Below are 13,147 nucleotides of genomic sequence, written 5' to 3'. Positions count from 1 at the left end.
AAATGGTTTGCAGTGCCCCCCCCCCCCCCCCCCCGACTTCCAGTATTCAACCCATGTGTAGTCCTCCTCCCACTTTTCACTTTGGCCTTCAGCACATGACTTGCATTAGCCAACAAAACATGATCAAGCATGATGTAAGCAGAAGTTTTATGAGCACCTGCAAATTGTGGCTTGTCCTCTTGGGATGATTATTCCTAGAAGCGAACTACCATGCTATAAAGAAACTGGAGATAGACTGCTAAGTGATGAGAAGCCCTGAAGAGAGAGACACTGGGTGTTCCAAGCTCCAAGTTCCAGAGAAATGCAGCTGCACAAGTGTCCTTAGTTGCACCACATGGAACAGAAGAACAGAACAGCTCAGCCCAGTCAACTCACAGAAAGGTGAGAAAATAAAAATCACTGTTTAAGCCACTAAATTTTGGGGTAGTAATTTATGTAACAACAGACAAATGAAAGAGTAATCCCTGTTCCAAAACATCTAAATCACTAATAACAATCCACACAGATTCTCCACGAGTTACCTTTAAACCATCTATTCAATCAAGAGCATTTATTCCAAGTATGCAGATATAGTCCTTATCTGCAGTTTCACTTTCTGCAGTTAACAGCACTCTGAAAATATAAATTTGAGAGAGAGAAACCACATTCACATAACTTTATTACAATATATTGTTTGTTCTATATTACTATTAGTTGTTAATTTCTTACTGCACATAATTTATAAGTTAAACTTTATCAGAGGTATGTATGTATAAGAAAACACTGTGTGTGTGTACTATCCCCAGTTTGAGGCATCCACTGGAGGTCTTGGAACGTATACCCCAAGGATAAGCAGGGACTATGGTACACATCTTCTAGAGGGCAATGTGGCAAAATGTTAGGTAATGAACCTTTAAAAAAGCTCATATCCTAGGCCGGCCCGGTGGCGCACTGCTACAGTGCGCTGCTTGGGAGCGCGGCGGCGCTCCCGCTGAGGGTTCGGATCCCACGTACAGACCGGTTCCCGCTCACTGGCTGAGTGAGGTGCGGGCGCAACACCGAGGGTTGCGATCCCGTTGCCGGTCCCGGTCCGGTACGGGCGTGACACTGAGGGTTGTGATCCGTTGCCGGACACGAAAAAAAAAAAAAAAAAAAAAAAAAAAAGCTCATATCCTTTCCCAATAATTCTAATTCTAGGAAATAGACATGCATATAAGAAATGTTGATATAAAAACTTTTCTCATGGAAGAAAGTTAGAAACAATAGAGCCATCTAGAAGTAATGATTAAACTATCATATATTCATAAGACAAAACATCATAGTTATTAAAAATCCTCTACTGAATAAATATATAATGACATGAGGACACAATATAACTTTAATGAAAACAGTATTCAACACAGTATTATCAATAAAACTCTAATATTTAAAAATATATATTCATGTAATTATGCATTTGTACCAAAATATTAGTATAAATTCTGTGCATAAAAGAACTGAGAGTGATTATTTTCCCTATCTTTATACTCTTCAGTATTTTCCAAATGTTCTACAATAAAAATGCCTTACTTCTAAACTGTAATAAGAAAAAAATTTTTAACACTATAAAACAGGTTAGAAAAGAAGCATACATAGTAAACATACATTCTTATTATTTGATCTGGAATCATTCTCTGATATTTCTTTACTAACTTTAAAAAAATGCCATAATAATCAAAAAGACAAATACTGGCAAGGGTGTGGAAAAAAGGGTACCCCTATATATTGGTGGTGGGAATGTAAATTGCTGCAGCCATTATGGAAAACAGTAGGGAAGCTCCTCAAAAAATTGAAACTACCATATGACAGAACTATAATATGATCCATCAATCTCACTTCTGGGTATATACCCAAAGGAAATGAAATCAGCAGCTCACAGACATAGCTGCACTCCCATTTCACTATAGCATTACCGACAATAGCCAAGATAAGAAACAACCTATATGTCCATCAACAGACAATAGATCAAGAAAACATGATAGACTATTACTCAGCCTTTAAAAAGGAGATCCAACCAAAACATGGATGATGAACCTGGAGATATTATGCTAAGTGAAATAAGCCAGACAGAAAAAAAATACTGCATGTGGAAGCTTAAAAAAAAAAAAAAGTCAACTGCATAGAAACAGAGAGTAAAAGCGGCGGCAGGGGTTGGGGGGAAAGGGGAAAGATAGGTCAAAGGCTACAAAGTTGCAGTTATGTAGGATGAATAAACCTAGAGATCTAATGTACAACATGAGGATTTAGTTAATAATGTATATTGGAAACTTGCTGAGAGTAGACTTTGGGTGCTCTTATACAGACACACACACAAAAAGGGTAACTATGTGAGGTGATGGGTATGTTAATTTGCTTGACTATGGAACCATTTCACTATGTATAAATATTTCAAAACATCATGTTATACACCTTAAATATATACAATAAAAAGCTATCATTTTTAGAATGCATCTATATTCTGTGATAGAACAGCTTTTCCAAAATAGATGTAGTATAGCGATGAATTCTCAACAGAGAAAAAAATTTATACTAAGTTTAACATGTTATTTTCCCTATATCATCTCTTTATACTGTGAAAATTGGGTAAGGAGTTCTTTATTTCTGCTCAAAATCTTGTCATACTGTCCCATTTTACTGAGATTTAAATTTTAGGTTGAACAGCTTTATAATAAATATTTAATAACCTACCATAGCAGAGTGAGGTTTCTACCATAGTGAGGTTCTACTGCCACTTCTGCTTAAATGGGTTCCTCAGCCTCCCTTGCTCAGCAGCCAGTCTAGAATTGGCTTCTACCCGTTCTTCCTCAAAGTTTAACACTTTCTCTTCATTCTCCCAGGTCCAAACATGAACCATCCAGAATATCTTCCACTATTCCCTCTGCAGTGTAAAGCAAAAAGCTTCCTTGCAGATCACTGGTACCATCACTTTTCTCAGAAGTTTACAGATACTCAGGTTCACTGTCTTCTGGCCTTTAGGCATTTTACACCATGTTATAAGGAAGAGCAAGCACCCCAAATACCTATGGTGAATTAAGCTTTCCTCTCTAACCTCATGCTTCTGGAGGTCTTGCCAATATTACTATCTTGGCTCCAGCCAAGGACAGACAATGACTGAAGCCTAGCAGGCCAGTGTCTGTTCTGGCAATGGGCATGTAATCCAAGGTGGTCAAAATCCCTGTCCAAGATTTTTTTAGTTGGGACTGGAGAAGAAACCTCATCTTTTGGGTTAAAAACCTAAAAGTGTATAATTCAGAGCTGAAGGCAACCATTTTTCTGGGTAAGTGAAGAAAAGCTTTCTGCAGAGAAAAAAAAAAAAAATAGATGAATGAAAGCCTTGAAGAATTAATTTGTGTCACTCCTGAAATTAATGTGTAAATAAAGTCTCCTTTTTGCTTATACTAGTTGGCTTCGGTCACTGACATTTACAACAATAATTAAGTCCTGACTAGATAATAAGTGAGAAGGCAAAAAAATGCCCTGGGATGTTCAGATTTAGGTAAAGAGATTTCTGTTACAATCTTTTCTAGGTCTTCATTTCAAATATCTAACTGCCCGTTATGATCTGGGCACTGGAAACAAAGATGACTGTGAGACTGTCTCTGCCTTCAGAGAGCTAATAGTTGAGAGGGATGATCTCTTGGCTGCTTCTGAAGTTAATGGCCACTTCAGAGAAGAATTCCCAAATTGCTCAGAGGCCACTCCTAAGTGACCAAGGAGTTTCCCAAGTGGCTCGAAAATGTCTATCACCTGTAGCTCATGAGGACCACTTTCTATTTCTCTCAGATTCCTATTGGACACCTATCAGTATTCTAACATTTGATCTACATTCAGTTTTTCCATACTATTCACAATAGTACAGACTTCAGTAATATCTCCTTGTTTTCCTGAAACCACGGTAGTTCAGCTCAAGAATGAACTGTAAAAGTTTTCAAATGGAAATGGGATGGTCAGTGGCAAAGTCCAGGTGTTGGCTTCCCCAGAGGCCTCAAAGGACTCTGCATTATCTTGGCCTTATCCTGGACTAGACCTCTAAGAAGATCCTGTCTCTCAGAGTGGAATCACATAAATCAAACTCGAGAAACAGTTCATTTACTAATTCATATCAAGATAGATAAATATCACACGGACAGAGTACTTAAATTTCACAAAGAGCCAAATTATAAGGCTTCTGAATAGCATAGAATTAGGTTTCAATTAACACATATTTATTGCAAATCTTCTATGAGAAAGGCTTAGACTAAGGTACTAAAAACACGGCACTGAATAAGATCACTTTTCATGAAGCTTACCTACCATATGGAGTATGGGGAAACAAGGTATTAAACAAATGTTTTCTTGATGCTAACATGCACTTTTTAAATATATTAATGTTTCTGAAATAAGGATCAAGAAGTCTATTTAATATGGTCATGTCTCACTTTTTCTTCCGTGAAAGGTTATTAAGTCAATGGTGTAATTTATAATCACTGGCAGCTTAAAAGAAATATGGTAATTATACGATTAAATATTTAATCATAATCCTTTTAAGTACTAAGGAGAAATACAAGAAGAAAACCTGGTAGGGGACAGAACCTAGTCTTGAGCAGGCTCCATTAGCCCCCAAAATCTCTTAACACAGCAGTCACAGTGACCCTTGCAAAGGGCGGAGTCAGACCATGTGTCTCCTCTGCTCAGACCTGCAATGTTTCCCATCCCCCTGAGTAACAGCCAGAATCCTTACATCAACCAATGAGGCCCACACACAATCTGGTCCCATTATTTTTCAAATCCTTTTTCTCCAAACCCATTCCTTATCATTCCTCTCCTGATCTTCCCAACCCTACTTTGTTTTTTTTTTCTTATAACATTTATATATTCTCACATACTATGAAATGTACTTGTTTGTTTACTTTGTCTGACATTCTGTCCCCCCCACATCCTACTCCACAGAATGGCAGAGTTTTTTGGTCGATTTTGTTTACTGACATATCCTAACCACTAAGGCACATAACTATGAGTTCAAAATGTATTGAAGAGAATTGTAAAAGAACGTACTGCGACTGAAATAACCACCAAAATCACTTAGCTAAGTGCTCTCTATTGTACAGTAAAAACCAACTTCTATCACAGCTTTCTTCTTTTGCTAAATTTCCATACCCCATCACCCCCACACACCCAAGTCTTTCTTTAGATATGGCAACTTTTTCACTCAGGCTGTGGCCCAATCTCAAGACCAGGAAGCTATTTATTCTTCTTCTTTCAAGTGACTTTGCACTGCTCCGTTCTTATCCACTCTGTGAGGGTTCAGAGCTTAACTTTCTATGTTTGTGAGAAAGGCCTCTCCCAGTAACCCCCATATTGGGCCAAGGCTCTCAATATATGTAGTCAAAACATTACGTATATTTCACAGCATTTATCATAGTCAATCACTGTATATTTTTGTGATTATTTTATTACTGTGTCTCCTACAAATTCAACTACAAGCTCCTTGAGTAGGATCCTTGTCTGTTTTACTCATAAAGCCTAAAGTACTCGACACACAGTAAATAGTGTTTGTTGATAATTAGATGGATGAATATGAAATTCCCAGCTTAGATCTATATACAGGTAGACGGTCACTTAGGTAGCTGAGATAGGATTTTGGGGGGAGATGGGAGATGTGTTTTGTTGTTTGTGAGGGAAGGATAAAAGATAATGTTGGTAGTTCTTTGTAAAGGCCAGATTTTAGACCTAAAATACTATTTCCTCTAACGATAAGCAGCTTGAAAACAAACCATTATTAACATGTCCACCTAGGGCTTCTCCACTCCACCTACTCCCTTATTCTGGTCAAGGGTATCATCATCATTCTTGTAGTCACCAACACACAAAGGCTTTGAGTAGCTTCTGACTTCTTTTTCTCTGTCAACCTCCTTGCTCAGCAAGCCTCCTAAGGACTGTCAACTCCTCTTTAATATCTTTGATCAATGGCCTCCCCTTCCCTTCCATTCCCGCTGTCACCAACTTTGTTCAAGCAACTAACTCCCAGATTAGGACAACAGACCAGAATTGGTCCTTTTGATTCCAGGTCTGCCCCTGTCTAATCCAAGCTGCCTATATTAAAATCTCCCTAAAAACCTGCACTTTATGTAATTAATGCTATACCAAAAAAAATCTGCAATGGCTTGCCTAGAAAATAAAAATCTCAGCCTAACATGTGAAGCCCAGACACAATATGGCTCCAAACAGTATTCCTAGGTTTACCTCCCATCATCCTAGTATGTTCTACATTAACATCACTTAACAGCACAATAGTTATCACTACTAATCTCACACATCTGTGTTCCCACCCCCATGAACTTAATAACGTACTGGTCATTTATATCAACCCATCTGAATCCCATCCATATCCCCTGGCCTAGCTCAACTCCTACCTTTTCCTTAAGCCCTTCCAGGACAGCTCAGCTAAGTTGTCTCTTCCTCCTCTGAATTCTTATGACAACAACTAACAGTATCATTTTTTACACTTTTAACTCCAACTTACACATATACATATATACACACACATATATATATAACTCTTCACCATTAACCCCAACTTATACTTACCTGTTATAGAAAAATGAAAAGGCCTCAAGAGAAAAGCATTTGCCAACAAATATTAAGAAACTCTACACTGTCTTTCATAGGACAGACAGAGGTGGGTGGACAGGGATGTTTATATTAGGATGGTCTCCAGGGCCTCCAACTCTTCCAGCCCTTTCTACCTTTTTCTATTCTTTACTTCCCCCTCTTCCTAAGGGGTCTATTCAAATTGGAGGGGGAAGGGGAAACCACTTGAGATACAGAGAAAGTGTTCTCAAAATGTAACCAGCTGAGTTGTGGGGACTCTACTTGTTCTATCTTAACTCCTTCAAAGACTAGGAGGCAGCAGCACCATCACAGATACCACTTATTTAGAGACTGTCTAGATGCCAGGCATTAAGCTGTATCACAAGGACAGAATACTAAGCAGGCCTGGTCCTGGAGCTAAAAAGAAAGAGAATGTGATTCCACAACAATGTCCACTGTGGCTGGAAGTCCTGGCACCCCAATCTTGAAACTCTGAATGCATTTTATGATTGCAACAGTTATTTATGATAAATTTTCCTAATCTGTCACAACACGCTGTACTTTTCCTTTATGAAGATGTCATTTTTAAATTACATGTTTGTTTCATTTATTGTTTTAATGTCTTTCTCCCACTAGACTGTAGGCTCCAGGAAGGCTGGCCATAGTTGTATGGTTCCCCATTGTATCCACAAGCTTCTAAAATAGTGCGTGGCATTCACTAGCTATTCCTGAGTGAATATAAAGGAATGACCAAGTCCCAAGTCTGTGTTAATATAATACTAGGCAACAGGTTTTTAGAGGGTTAAAAAAGCTTTTGTTTGTGAGTTGGTCTACTAACCTAGCCACCACACATGCTTTATGACAAAATATACCTCTAGTCCCAAGCAACCAACTTATGAAGGAACACATATTGTAAGACCTGCTTACACTACCTTGTACTTTTAGATATAGAGAGACTTTAGCCCAGAGACTTTAATTGGACTGCTAGTGACTAATGATGAAGCTGTATGACCTACAATAGGTCTTTGACCTCTCTGACCTTCGGGTTCATCAGAAGAAAAAGGAAATTACTAACAAAAGGCTATTGTGAGGATTAAATGAGTTTAATGCTATATTGAGGTGACTTGCACTAAGTCCATGTTCTCCACATCATCTACCCATTTTAATACACTGCATATTTTTCTATTACACACTCCCTGAAGTTTGAAACCATGGCTCATAGTTGTATAGTACCTAATGAATTACCATAATATGCTTTACACATGTAAGGAATTACATATTACAGTCCAAAACTCTTCTATTATGAATATGAAAAAGAAATACAATGTCCATTGTAAAGCTAGGCTAATGTAGGAACCCTGCCGATGTCGCCAAGTGTTTGGCTCTTTTCCCTGCCCATAATCCTGCCGACTGGGCCAATTATCGAGCTAGTGCTGGGTCTGGAGCTCACAGACCCCTCAAGCCTGTTCACAGACTGGGTCACAAACCCTTCACATGCCAGGCTGGGTCCCCGGACCCCTGACACACCAGGCTGGGTCACCACACCCCTTACACGCAGGTCTATGAGCTAGGCAATGGGCAAATAGGTCCTTGGAAGCCCGGCAGAGCGGCGGATGCCCGAGGAAGATGCTTGATGGGTCTGTGAGTTCCATACCCAGCCCTAGCTTGACATCCATGAATTGTTCTAAAGCATATCACTCTAGTAACCAAAATCTGATTATAATATTTTAGTACCAGAGTACAAAACAATTTTAAATTCTAAATACACAATACTATATTCTGATATTCTTATGGCAACTATTTAGGTTTCCCATCTTCATTCATGTTCTGAATTGTGATCTGTGAAGAAACATGCTTTTTCTCACTCGCAACTTCAAATAAATACTTCATACTAGAATTCCCTTTGTTGTAGGTAAGTTTGGAATTCTCAGCACACAATGAATCCAACTATTGCAGATACTGAAATGAAACCTCATTAACCAAAATCAAACACTGCTCTATTTGCATATCTGAGAAAAGTTCAACTTTCAGAAATTAAAATTTTAAGAAAAAAGCAGTATGAAAATATAACTTCACAAAATTTGCATACTATTTTACTACCTTGCAAGTATTATTTTGATCCCTAATCCTGCCACATAAAGCAATGACTTTTAAATAACCAGAAAAAAGTTGCTCACTATTCAGAGAGCATTGTTTTAAGATTTACTTGGCACTTTAAGTTAAGCATCTTAAAGCTTTAAAGCACAAAGGAATAGTCAATGAATCATCCATTTTAAGCTACCATGACCTGTCATTAGAGTCATTAAGCAACACTTTCAAGGTGTAAGCAGAAAGCTTTATAACTTTCAAATATGTAAGATTATCCTCTGTACTTCATGGGCTAAGTTATTTGATTTCTAGTAAGAATATGGAATATTTAAAGCTATATTTAAAATTCACTAATAATAATTTTCAGCATTCTTCCTAAAGATAAATGGCATGAATTAAGTTTTAAAAAGCAATATGGAAACTCAATAATCAAACTTAAACTCTGTACATAAGTATTTACACACACACATAATAAAATAATTTAGAGGCTGGCTAGCTTAGGGTATACTGAAAATTCCTTATCTCGGAAAAAATTAAAGGATTAAATAATCTTTAAGATAAATTATTTCCATGTATGTTCTACCATTTTTTTTGGCCAAATAGATATAAGATACTTTATGGATGTAAGATACATTCTCTATATTATATATTTTGTTACCTAACTGTAAACTTGTATTAAAGAAACAATTTCAAAGATTGTATAAAATAAGCTGATTATCCAACTCAAATCTATACAGCTCTTACTCTAATCAGGTCCTTTGTTGACATTAGCACTATTATCTGTTTCCATGAAGCTCTGGGGGGGAAAGATGTGTATACAAACATTTTACAAGGAAATGTAAGCACAAAACAGAAAGAAAGTACACACAACTCTAGTGCTACATACTTCACACTTATCTGTGGTTATGTATACAAAGCTTAAACAGAGAGAATAAAATCACTAAGGATGAAATCTAAATAGCTTTCTGCATTTTCCACTTCATTTCTTCTTGGCCTTATGAATTCATTATTTTCTAACATACTGTAAATTCCCAGAACAGTATAAAATTCAAAGTAATTTAGAAATGGGACAAAAATTACTAGTAGGATTTTCCAGCTAGCCTAATTTAAAGATTGAATAAATACTGAGCTCCAAAATCTTTAAGGTCAACACCAGTCAAGCTCTTAGGACTTCCTCACTCCAATGCTCTTTCCTTTACTAGCTACAGAGATGCAATTGTCAATACCAAAATATTATCCAAAGATAAATTCTTTATTGCAATCAACCATTTTGAACAACAACAAACATTCATTCAGGAGAGGAATAAGTTGAGAGTTAAATGTGTAGAACTTCACTTAGGAACAAAGTAGAAACAACTCAAGTTATTTAGGTCTCCCTTCTTGCTATGGGAGCCTCCCAGAATACAGGATTAGGAACATCCAGAGGGCCAACATGTCTTTTCTTGGCCTTTCTACCTTCCCTCCTCCCATGTGAACAAAATCCACCTTGCTCACTCTATCACCTCCTTTTCTTAGAATGTGATCAATAACCTCCTTTCTTCATCTAATAAAAAAAGCAACACTGAAAAAATATATCCAGCAACATTAGTCACTTTCCTACTTCAGACTCCTATCTTTTCCTCTACTCTGAACATTCTAAATATAGTTCATGTTCCTGCTGTTTCTCATCACGCTGTCTCTGCAGACTATAAGTTCTAAACGCATGTTTATGTTATTTTATTATGTGGTGTGACAATGGGAATAGTAATTCTCCCGACCACCTCCATGATTAAAAGCATTCTATACATTGTAAAGTAGTGCCCCTATCATATCAGAATGATAAAGCATCCCTAATCACTCATAACAATACAAGCAAGTAAAAAGTTTCTAGGAAAGTATGGCCTACATTAGGAATGTAATCTGGAAAAAATAATTAGTCTTCTGACATAACCCAGAAAGGTAAAGCAATAGCATCTAACATTCAGGAAATCACACATTTGTCAATCGTTAGTTTACTTAGAAGTTTAATACATGTTTCTGTAATATGCTTAGGTTTAGAACTAATTACTTTCATAATATAAATTATTTACTGCTACTTTTGGACACAATTATTGGCTGTCTATTAATACATGATTAAACCCACTAGTTTAAAAATGTCTCCTGAATAAAGTAAAATTATTGCAGCTTTCTTAATATTATCCTAATTTTCCTGAGAAACTTACTTAAGTATGGCACTCAAATAAGATTCCAATTTGTTTAAGTCAACATAGAATAAAATCTAATCAAAATGTCTAGTAAAACAAAAGAAAACTCAAAGGCTTTCTGACAGCTTAGTTCTAAATTAAAACATACATATTTTCAGCCCACAAAGAATAACATTTTGTACTGTCAAATAAACAATCATCCAAGAATGTACACATTGAAATTAAAATATTATTGAGAATTGAAGTCTTACCTCTGTTCTTATAAGATCAGCTAAGCTTAACGTACAGTAGTTGAAATTACACTGAATAAATAAAATGAACTGAAAAAACTGTCTTTCTTCATAACATCAATACTACATCCCCAAAAAGAAAGCATCCCTTTTCATGGCAATGCAAACTCACTTTAATTCAGGATGAAAATAACCACTAGAAAAATACTTGGTGACTGCACTTTACTCAAGTCTATTTTTTTAGGCCAACTAATAATGTACAGCACAATCTCCAACTAAAAGATTTAACCAAAAAAACAATCCAGAGGAGGACCACACGATGCAACCACTCTGTTCCTGTATCTTATTTCTGCTTTCTCTATTTCTATATCCAAAAGCAAGCATTCCTAATACCTATAAATAATCCCTTGACATTTACATAAATGTACTTCTAAAAAAACCTAAAGAAATATACAAGTAATTATAATTTAGTGGAAGTATGGTATGATCATAAAAACTGTCACTTAATGAAAATAACTTACTAGGGCCGATGAAATAAGGGAAATTTTACATAGGTATCTGTTATTATTAATAAACTTTGGAGATCTTAAACCAATCTTGTATTTAAGCATTCTCTTTCAAGACTCAGTTCCTTAAAATTAAACATTTTTTAAACAACAAAAACAAAGCTCTTAAGTAAACAGTTTCTAATATAAAACAAAGACAAAACCATCTTCATTTTCCCTTGGGGGATTAAAAATTTTCCTACGTGATGTTGACCTCCAGCACTGTATCTGTCTCCACTACCAAGTTAAATATGAACAGAAATTAGTTCAATATTCTATAGAATTGGTTTTAAGATTGGGATTGATTGGTCATCTTTCCTCTCAAACTCTACCAAAAGCCTTTTATTCAAATATAAACATCAGTAGAACACACTGACTTAGATACATTTATATAAACTGAAGCAAAATTACAAACAATGCTCCAACATATGCTCTAAAATATTCAATATATATGTTTATTTTTATTTCCACTTTGTCACTGTTCATCAGACTGCATCTAGCTTTACATCACTTCTGCTACTTATGAACAGCTCTGGTCAAAATACACATGAACGCAATTTGCTTAAAAAGAAAAAAAAAGATGGTAACATAACTTAAAAACTATTTTTGTTTGGCATCTCTTGGCACAGATAATCAACGACCAAAACTTTGTAAGTACCACTTAGCTAAAGACAAAAGACTATAATGCTCTATCACCCAGGAATACATACAGAAGCGCCAAACAATGAAATTGTGGCCATAAATGATCTAATTCCCAAATCAATGAATCAGCGAATATCCAGATTAATAACCTAATTCTCAAAATTCTCACCCTGAAAGGACACAGTCAATATTATATGATAAACTTAAAAAAAATCAGGATCATGTCTGGACATACAACTATTTCACTGAAAAGTAGTCACAGCATTCAAATAACCATGGAAAAAACCAAATCAAAAAACTCACTTTATGTAGTATCTTGCACCTTCAAAAGTATATGCTTCTTCCCAGCCAGTAGGCAAATCTAAAAAACATATACATATTACAATTAGTATTACTTCAATACGACAGCAAAATAAGTTTCAATCAATTTTAATTACTTGTTTTCATGATGAACTATTTTCATTTAAGTAGGTTTCTAACTAAAAAAAAGTGTTAGACTGGCAATAAAGATATAATATCATTTTTGGGAAAATGGCAATTCAAATTTAAAGCCACCAGAAAAGATTCAACAATATTAAAGAGTATGACATGATTATACACTTCAATGATCAGGGTGGAGAGGATCTTGCTCTGGCATCCAAAAAAGCTAAGGGAAGCCTTCTAATCCCCGGGAAAATACTCATCAGTGGTTGGCAAAAACCACAAAACTGCAAAACATGCAATGCCTGCCTCTTCTTACATATATTGTATCTATTTAAGAAAATATTTTTCAGCTATATAAATGAATCCATCTTGAAAGTGTCACTGATGAAAAAGAAAAAAAGTACAGTGGAAATGAAATCTGACACCAAAATCTGATGTGTGTTTCTAT

The 13,147-nt window shown here is 36.0% G+C and overlaps 1 protein-coding gene across 3 annotated transcripts in view; it reads right to left on the bottom strand.

The window, feature by feature from the left end:
* PLEKHA5 (pleckstrin homology domain containing, family A member 5) overlaps positions 1-12,634 on the bottom strand; it is a 249,438-nt gene extending 236,804 nt beyond the window's left edge. For 2 of the 3 annotated variants that reach the window (XM_008568651.1, XM_008568652.1), the window contains exon 1: positions 12,580-12,634. The gene's annotated coding sequence lies outside the window, so the exon portion shown is untranslated. The remainder of the gene's footprint in view (positions 1-12,579) is intronic. The other variant, XM_008568650.1, reaches the window with a different exon arrangement.
* Positions 12,635-13,147: the final 513 nt, after the last annotated feature.

Source organism: Galeopterus variegatus, unplaced genomic scaffold (assembly GCF_000696425.1).
Source record: "Galeopterus variegatus unplaced genomic scaffold, G_variegatus-3.0.2 Scaffold428, whole genome shotgun sequence".
In the NCBI taxonomy this organism is placed as follows: Eukaryota; Metazoa; Chordata; class Mammalia; order Dermoptera; family Cynocephalidae; genus Galeopterus; species Galeopterus variegatus.
This window is presented reverse-complemented; position numbering and strand designations above follow the sequence as displayed.